This window comes from Lactuca sativa, chromosome 4 (assembly GCF_002870075.4).
Source record: "Lactuca sativa cultivar Salinas chromosome 4, Lsat_Salinas_v11, whole genome shotgun sequence".
In the NCBI taxonomy this organism is placed as follows: Eukaryota; Viridiplantae; Streptophyta; class Magnoliopsida; order Asterales; family Asteraceae; genus Lactuca; species Lactuca sativa.
In genome coordinates this window covers 17,956,165-17,966,461 of record NC_056626.2, presented here as the reverse complement: position 1 = coordinate 17,966,461, position 10,297 = coordinate 17,956,165, and the positions used below count along the sequence as shown (strand labels likewise).

General features: G+C 40.4%; 1 non-coding gene across 1 annotated transcript; it reads right to left on the bottom strand.

The window, feature by feature from the left end:
* Positions 1 to 2,553: 2,553 nt before the first annotated feature.
* On the bottom strand, positions 2,554 to 2,625 carry TRNAD-GUC (transfer RNA aspartic acid (anticodon GUC)). Its single transcript has one exon. It is a non-coding gene; the product is annotated as a tRNA-Asp (tRNA).
* Between the last annotated feature and the right edge of the window lie 7,672 nt (positions 2,626 to 10,297).

Genomic DNA, 10,297 nt, shown 5'->3' with positions numbered 1-10,297 from the left:
ATCAGCCTCGCCACTGCTATCCCAGGGGAGTTTGTTCCAATTCTCTTCTTATTTTTATTGTTCTTTATCATGCATAATATGCAATGGGGACATTGCATAAATTAAGTGTGGGGTAGGGGGTTGGTTATCCTAGTTAAAATTTTAGTTAATTTTTGATAATTTTTGAAATTTTTGCATTAAAATTGCTAGGGCTAAATTAGAAAATTTTGGTAAAGCAATTAGGGATCATGCTAGTATTATATTTGATGATTGCATGAAGACCCAAATGTTTAGTTGAGCCTATATACGTTCTAGTGCATTTGTGGCTTCCTTATTCCAGTGAAATCATGGGACAAAAATATGACCTCGCTTAGTTTGAAGGATGCAATATGTTTAGCATCGTGTACCAGAAATGTATCCAGGAAAATTATTATCGTTAACCAATAAAGGTTGAAGTTGAGCGCCCCTGCTTAAGCATGTAGGTTTATTGAGTGAAAAAAGTGAGTTACATGTTAAAAAAAAAAAGAGAGAGAGAATTACAAGAAAAGTTTGAAGAATTTTTGGAGCATCAAAGTTAAGTATGAAGTTCAAAGATTAAAATTCCAAAAATTTAAAACGTTGAAGATACCAAAAATCAAACAACAAGGTGGTGAATTCAAAGAGATCAAAGATGAAATGTCAAAGAAGTGAAGAATTCCAAAGAGCTCCATAGTGGTATCGAAAATTTGTAATTCTAGATTATGTATGCTTGGGTTGCTCAACCAAAAATACCTTGAGGTTAAGAGGTTTTCTGAGGATGGATTCGGAGGGATGCATAAAATGAGCATTGTTCGGAAAAAGTGGGCGAATGTTTATGAGGATTGTGAGTATTTGGAGTATGGGAGGTTATTAGGAAAATTTTAGACACAAATGCATGCGTTGCGGTCTTGGCATAATGGATGGGTTCAATTGGGATTGTCTTATGTAATATTAGTGTACTAAAATTCAGTTTTGCTTGGGGGCAAGCAAAAGTCAAGTGTGGGGTATTTTGATATGAGCATATTTAGTTATAAAATTCATGCATGATCTTAATACTTTATGTTGATTTTATCTCATTTAATGAACAAAAGGTGCTTAATTAGTTTAGAATTTCATTTTTCAGCAACAATTACATGCTCGGATGGAAAAGGAAGCGGAACTAGCGATTGGAGGCTTGGATCTTGGATTTTGAAGAAAGAAGGATGTTGCTGGACAGCTTGACCCCTCGTCAGTGTTTTGGCCATATCTCATAAACCGTAACTCCGATTGACGAGATTCAAAATGTTCTGAAAAGTAGACACAATTTCGGATGACTTTCGTGTTTTGAGAAAATGCTGATTCGAAACGTACTCGGCGAGTAGGGTCGATTACTCGCCGAGTTGGTCAGAAGTTTCACGATTCTGGACGCGCTGACTTGCCGTACACGGGTTTTAAGTGACGGACTCGGCGAGTAGGTCACTGGACTCGCCGAGTAGCCTCTGTTTTGTGAAAATCTATATAAAGGGACTTTCAGATCGATATCAGAGGATGGGGAGAAACCCTAGGAGGCTGAGAAACGATTAGAAGTGCTGCTAGGTCGTGAGGGACTGAAGAATCAACCCTACATTCAATTGTGAAGAGAATCAAGACAATTTTGGTTTATTCTTAGTAACTTTTTGATTTGAATCATGTTTATATGCTTTGATTTTGTTTTTGAGTTTATGTTTACTGCAATCATGAGCTAAAAACTTATTCTTCTGTTAGGGTAGACAATTTTGTGAACATGGATTGATTATTTAAGTAGGAATAATTTTAATTGGTAATTATGTTTAGTTAAGCTTGTTAAAGAACCTTATGTGTTGACAATAACTATTCTTCTGTTAATAAATCAGTAATTAAGTTGTATGAACATCTCTTAGTTATTAATTTCATATGATTTATTGTGACCACATAATTGTATGTCTAGGAATAACGAACGTGAAACTAGAATTAACTAGAAGATAGGTAAGTTAATGTGTAAGCTTGTTGGATGAACATCGACAAGAGGTTAATTGAAGGGCCAATTTAGTTAACCACTACAAGTCTTACTTAACCCGAATCAATAATCTAGGAAACCCGTTAATTTAGACAACTGGCCATTGCTTGAGTTAATTTGTTTTCTAAGAATTAGGAATAGCGAACGTGAACCTAATTATCTTAATCGGTAGCCAATGAAGAATTAATCCGATACATTAAAATCATCCATGGGAACAAATGAGTCGTACCTAAACAGAAGTCCTCTTTACTATTGAATTTAGTTGGTAATTAATTGTTTTAGTTGCTAGTTAGTTAATTTGTGTGTTGGTTATTTTAATTAAGTTTCTAGTCTTGTAAAACTAGAGAAAACCCTCTTTTTGTTATTTGTTTTATTTAGATAATATTAGCATTTATTTTAATTGTTTACCGTTCCCTGTGTTCGATACCCTACTTGCTTGAACTATATTACTAATTGATAGGTACACTGCCTTTCGTGTGTTTATTTTGTGTCTGAGTTAGTAGGATTAAAACTAGTTGGTTTTACACACATCAAGTTTTTGGCGCCGTTGCCGGGGATCGAACCCGGGTCACCCGCGTGACAGGCGGGAATACTTACCACTATACTACAACGACCTAATGCTAATCTCAAGAGACCTACCCTATGGATATGACTTCTAACATGACTGGATTTATTATCCAAATTAGAAAGAAATTGCATAAATTTCATCAGTTTGGAGCGATCATTAAACTTAGCAGATGCATCACATGTACACTTAGTAAGATTAATTAACTAATCAAATTCATTCCACAATGTATCAAGTTTGTTGTAGTAATCAGAAATAGAAAGACCACTCTAGGTGAGTGATATAATTTTTTGATGCAAATTAAAGATAACGGATCCATAGGCCTTGTGATAAGTTACAAACAATTTAGTCAAAATGTCAATTTCTGAACAAGCATGACTAGCATACATAGACTAAGATATTGACCTAATAAACCAAGAACAAACAACATTATTGACTCTTTCATGTTTAGTATTTTATTTTCATCTTCTTTAAGTTTAAGAAAAGTATTATGAACAAATCCCAACTTTGAGCTCAACATAGAACACCTTCAAACCCTAAAATTTTCAGTTCTAGTGAGTTTAATACTGATTATAGAAACAATACCATTATTAGACGAATGCAAAATAACGGATCATCAAAATCATAACAATATGGATTCCTTGTACCGGGTCTGCAAGGAGTTGCTCCAAACATGTTTACTACACACAATATGACAAATGATTTATGTTCCCAACAATCCAAACTACCTGTACTAAACCAGATTCTACCTTGCTTGTAGACAGAGCAAGCCAATACATATAACGAAACAAAAAAGAGCACAATTGGTAGTTAGTAGATAAACACAAGAACAAATAGATACACAAATTAGAATTAAATAACAACAAATAACAAACAAATAAATGGTACATAAGACCAAAACAATCAAATAACAGAGAAGTGATTTACTGACAAATACCCTAAGAAAACCTAGATAGATGAGAGGTGTACCAAAAGCTTACGGAAATCCACCAAGCGATGTACAAACAACTATGTAGATTCTCGTTATATCCAAAGTAACGACCCAATTTTTCAAAAGATTTTTTTTTCATTTTTAATTAACCAAACACATCTCCATAAATCACGAAATCCAAATATAATTGTTTTCAAAACTCATATCAATTACAACTTTTATTTCAAAACATTAGAGTGTCCCATAAAACACCTGAGAGAGTGCACACCGCGCCATCAAGCCTTGCCCTTGCCCTTGGGCTTGGATGTACTTGAAACAAATCCACAAACTATAGGCTAATGCTTAGTGAGTCCCCGAGAGCATACCCCGCACACAATCTACATAACACATATCATATTAGCTATAAAAGCTACATCTACCACATAAGCCATGCATACTGACATATAAGGATGTTGTGGGCTCCCCCGAGGGTCTTATACCTTCATGTCATGGGCTTCCCCATGGTCTTTACCTAAAAATTCCATGGGATCCCCCACATAGTCTTATATCCCACTGCCATGGGCTCCCCGTAGGGTCTTCCATGCAATAACATACATAATCAACTAGAATATCATATATCACAGAAGTATCTATCATACTACATAACACATACATAAACATATAAGGATGTTGTGGGCTCCCCCAGGGTCTTATACCATCATGCCATGGGATCCCCCACATCGTATTTACCTAGGAATGTTATGGGCTCCCCCACATGGTCTTATATCCAACTGCCATGGGCTCCCTCTAGGGTCTTCCATGCAAATATCATATAATCACTAGCATACCACTTAGCATAAAGCTAACTACTAGGCCCAATGACTAATTGAGGCCCAAAAGCTCAAAGGCCCAAACAAGCCCAAGTCCATCTGTTGTGTGTACGCCTGGCGTACCACCCTGCTACGCACAACACACTGAATCTCTGAGTAGTACGCGTGGCATACAATAACTTACACCTAGCATACAAACAGATTTAACGCTTTCTTCCATTAAGTGCTTAATACTCGATGTTCTATCATCCATAACCAGATATGAGCTCATTAAGACGCCCTAGGGCATAAAGTTGGCAACTTTATGCCCTTGCATGCTCTATGGGACTAAAAAATTTCATTCCTCACATTAGGACTTCATTTAAGGCTCCAAACTCTTGCATGAAGTCTTGATACTCTCCAAGCTAGTACCTTTATGCATCTATCATGCTCACAAGGCTCAAATATAACCATATTAGCCTCTGGAGTTACTGAACTCTCAAGAGAAGGTCCAAAACCAAAAAAAGGGACCATAAAGAAAACCCTAACTAGATTTAAAGAATAAGAAGGAAATATCAGTGCTTTATACCTCCAAACGCTCCTCAAGGTGAACTAGATACAAATTTTTGAAGTCCAATGCCACTCCAAGCTTGATTGACAACGCCTTCCTCTTGAATGGACACTAAAATGGCCACACATGTACTAATTAAGCTCAAAACACACTCTTTAATGGTTTTAGGGTTTTCAGAGACATTTGTGTTAGATAAGGTGTCTAAGTCCATAACTATTTCTGGTATGTACTTGACTCGACCCGACATGGTCCATTTGGGTTGCATGGTCCATTTGGGTTGCATGGCACCATGCAATTGGATAGACTAAATGAGAGAAATAACACATGTGGTTTATTAATATATTATAAGTTCTAATATATTAATAATATTATTTAATTAGTTTGATCAAGAATTAATTAAGTGATCAAAAGATAACTAATTAAATATATGTGTTGATTATGTAAATCATCCATAACTTATATAGTGGGATAAGAGGCTCCATGGATAATCAAGTTGGGTTGAACCCATTGGATGCTCCATGGAGGCTCCATGGGAGTTACAAACCTATGGGTCATGGAAATGAAGAGTCATGACACATTAGGGTTTACATGGTGTAACCCTAAATGTGTCAACACTATATAAAGCTCATGTTTGTCCCAAAATCGGTTACACATGCATGCTTGAGGGCTAGAGCCGATTTTTAGAGTGTTATACTTTCTCTCCAAGTCTACTCCATAGCATTTGGTGTTGTGTGAAGCATTTGAGGCATCACACTTGGGGTGCTAGACTCACAAGATTTCAAGGATCAAAATCAACAACAAGGTATGTAGTTCTATCTTTTATTCAAGTTAAAATTGTTCCCCATGTATGCTAGATAGGATCAGAGCCTTGGAAATCAAGTTTGCATGATAATTAGAGAAACACAGATCCAAGGTTATTAGGGTTGCATGTACACTTAGGAAGTGTTAGAATGCTCAAAACCCATCAGTTTGAAGGTGATAGAGGCTGTTAGGGTGAGGTTTAAATGAGATAAGGATGCTTGTATAGGTCTCAAGTCTAGAAATTAGGGTTTGAATATCCGTTACGTACGCTCAACGTACTCTTGGTATGCCCAGCTTACATGTTGTCCCTTCGCGATCATTCATACATAGTACGCTAAGCGTACCCATGAGTACGTTCAACGTACTTATTCAACATTTAAAAATTTAGATGGCTTCAAAGGTAATACCTGGTTTGGAGTGTTACAAATCTCCCCCCAATTGAACTAGACTTCATCCTTAGAGTCCGTAGATGCAAATAGATCAGGGTAATGCTCCCGTATCTCCTCCTATGACTCCCATGTCTATTTGTAGCCCCTTCGGTGCTACCATTGCACCTGTATAAGCTTCAATTCCTTCTTCCGAAGACCCTTGGTCCTCTTATCCAAAATTGTGATGGGCCTCTCAATATAATTTAGGCTCTTGTCCACCTGAATGTCGTCCAGAGAGATGACTTCAGACTCGTCAGTGACACACTTCCGAAGCTACGACACATGGAAGGTGTTATGAATCTGGCTAAGCTCATTCGGAAAATCCTAGCGATATGTCACCTTGTCGACCCGGGCCATAATCCTGAACAAGCCTATATATTTGGGTCCTAGCTTGCCTCTCTTTCGAAACCTGATGACCCCCGTCTAGGGCGAAACCTTAGGTAACACAAAGTCCCCCACCTGGAACTCAAGATTCGATTGCTACCGATCAACATAACTTTTCCGACGGATCTATGTGACCTGCAACCGGTTGAGAAATCCATCTATGGATTAAAGCAAGCACCTCGCGGATGGAATCTTTGCTTTGATGAGAAAGTCAAAGAGTTTGGCTTTTCTAGGAGTGAAGATGAATCTTGTGTACATGTCAAGGCTAGTGGGAGTATAGTTAGCTTTTTGGTTTTGTATGTGGATGACGCTACTCATAGGAAATGACATCCCAACTCTGCAGGAAGTTAAGTCCTAGATTGGGAAGTGTTTTGCTATGAAGGACCTAGGAGAAGCTGCCTATATTCTGGGAATAAGGATTTTGAGAAACCAGAGTAAAAGACTAATTGGACTTAGTCAGAGTACATACTTGGATAAGGTGTTGAAGAGATTCAGCATGCTCGCAACATATCCTCAAGTGTATGGATCGTCCTCTCACTCAGGCCATCTTTCTAGAGGTGGTATGTCGTTCTAAAATGCATCTAAGTGCCTAGTTCCTTATGAAACATCTTCCAGAACCTAAATGTAAATCGAACATCCCTGTCAGAGACTACCAATATTGGCACCCCGTGTCTAGCCACCACCTCCTGCACATAAATATCCACAAACTTCTCAGTGGATATACTCTCAGATATCGAAATAACGTGGGCACTCTTCGTCAATCTTTCCACGATCACCCATATGACGTCTACACCCCTCGCCGTCCTCGGTAACTTCATGATGAAGTCTATAGTGATCTCTTCCCATTTCCACATGGGAATGGATAGCGGCCGAACCTTTCCATGAGGCCACTGATGCTTGGCCTCGACCTTCCTACATGTGAAGCACCACTCCACAAACCAGGCGATCTCCCGCTTCACGCAGGGCCACCAATAAATCAGTCTTAAGTCTTTATACATTTTTGTAGCCCCTCCATGTATGGAGAACTTGGACATGTGTGCCTCCTCTAGTATCTTCTGTCTTACACCTCCACTCACTGGTACCCACACTCGGCCACACTGTGTCAAAAGGCAACGGCTATCCTTAACAAACAAAGGATACTGTCCCCGAATCCGCTCTATCTTCCAATTCTCTTTCTTCACTCCCTCGACCTGGGCCTCCTTGATCATATCCAACAATGAAGAGATCACTGTCATCGTCATACAAATGTTCCTAATCAGGGACCATTCCGTCTTGTGACTCAAGGCATCGGCCACTACGTTGGCCTTCCCTGGGTGGTATACGATCTCACAATCATAATCGTTCAGCACGTCCAACCACCTCCTATGTCGCATGTTGAGTTTCTTTTGATCCATCCAATATTTCAATCTCTTCTGATCAGTATAGATGGTGCATTGAAATCCATACAAGTAGTGCCTCCAGATCTTGAGGGCGAACAACACTGTCTCCAATTCCAGGTCGTGAGTGGGGTAATTTGCCTCATGAGGCTTCAACTGCCTCGAGGCGTAAGCTATCACGACCCCCCTCTGCATCAGTACCATGCCTAACCCTGAAATCGACGCATCACAGTACACCACCAAATTGTCTAATCCCTCGGGCAGTACTAGGATCGGAGCCTCGCATAACCTCTGTCTCAGGGTCTTGAAAGCCAACTGTTGATCCGTGCCCCACCGAAATATCACATTCTTCTTGGTCAAGCGGGTCAATGGCACAACAATCTTAGAGAAATCCTAGATAAATCTCCGATAATAGCCCGTTAAACCTAAGAAGCTACAAATCTCAGATGCATTCTTCGGTACTTCCCACCGCATTATTGCCTTAACCTTAGCTGGATCGACCGAAATGCTCTCTTGGTTGATGATGTACCCCAAAAATCGTACCTCTCGCAGCCATAAATCACACTTGAAGAACTTGACATACAACCTTTCCACCCTCAGGGTCTCTAATACCTCTCTTAGATGTTGCTCATGCTTCTCCCTGGTCTTAGAATAGACCAGGATATCATCTATAAAAATGATCACCGACCGATCTAGCATTGGTCTACACACCCTATTCATGAGATCCATGAACGCTGTTGGGGCATTGGTGAGCCGAAACGGCATCACCACAAACTCGTAATACCCATATCGAGTCCTGAAAGTTGTATTCAGTATGTCCCCATCTAATGGTACCCCGACCGAAGATCAATCTTGGAAAACCATGATGCACCCTGCAATTGATCAAACAAATTATCGATCCTCGATAACGGATAACGGTTCTTAACCGTTAGTTTGTTCAAATCTCGGTAATCAATGCACATCCTGTGTGATCCATCCTTCTTTTTCACGAATAGGATCGGTGCTCCCCACGGGGAACTACTTGGATGGATGAACCCTTGGTCTAGCAGCTCCTAAAGCTAAGTAGATAACTCCTGCATCTCGGGCGGTGCCAACCGGTATGGTGCCTTCGCTATCGGAGTGGCAACTGACACCAAATCAATGCGAAACTCCACCTGCCTCTTCGGAGGCACTCCCGGTGACTCTTCGAGAAAGACATCCTGAAATTCCTTCACAACCGGCACACTGCCCACATCCATCGTGATCTCAACCCTCGTATCTGAGATATAAGCCAGGAATCTCATACATCCCTACTGTAGAAATCTCCTAGCCCTCATAGCCGAACAGAGAGTTGGCCCCTACCAGGCCTTCTCACTATGTATAATCAGTTCTCCCCCACCAACTGGCGCTCGTAATCAAACATGGCCCCATTGCCCCCCAACCAGTCCATCCAGACAATCACCTTCAACCCTCGCAATGGTATCGGGACTAGATCAACGTGAAACCTCTCGCCAAGCACATTTAGGACACAATCCTGAGACACCCTCGCAACACTCACATTGCGGTCATCTGCAATCTCTACCTCGAGCGGGGAGTCCAAAGTTCCTGACGCGTCCCGGAACTTCTTGCTAAGCGCAAGAGACACGAATGACTGGGTAGCACCTGACATACCATTAACCAAAAAGGTCCCTATACAAGCACAACGTACACATAAACAATACAGATAAACATATAGCAGAGAACAATAAATACGTATCAGCCATAACGTCTGGCACTGCCCAAGCCTCCTTGGTAGTCAGCTGAAATGCATGGCTCTTCACCGCTGAAGCATCCGCCTCACTAGGGCGGCCGTTAGTAATCCTCATCGTGGCGGGTGCGGGCGCCACCACTACTCCTCCCCTACCTGCAACCTCAGACAGTTGGCCTTTTTATGGGCAGACTAGTTGCAGTGGAAACATATCAAGCCCTTCTTGAGGCATGCTGGCCACAAGAGTAACATCCAAAGCCTGCTGTCTGACAAGCCCCACTGTGCGATTTAATGTACCTGGCACATCGGCCCCAGCCCTGCTGGCCCCTGCTGGAAGTGTCTGACGTCTTAGGCTTCTTAGCCTGACCCACCACTGCTTGTGCCTGCTCCGGCTTCCGCTTGGTGTGGAAGTTGAAAGACCTTCACTTTCGTATTTCTGAAAGACACAACCTTTCATACTTGACTATATAGTTACTTCAAAACATGCTACTTTCATATTCATAAAAACAATATTTTACATTGATAAAGAGATTACAAATGACTGGATACAAACCGACTATTACAAAGTGTTATATATTACACAACTACCTAGGATACTATACATTTATACGTACATGATCCCTAAATACAAAAGTAATATTACAACTATTCTAAACCTTCGGACAGTATATGACTCTACTGGTTACTTATCTCCTACAAATTTGTTAAACATTGAG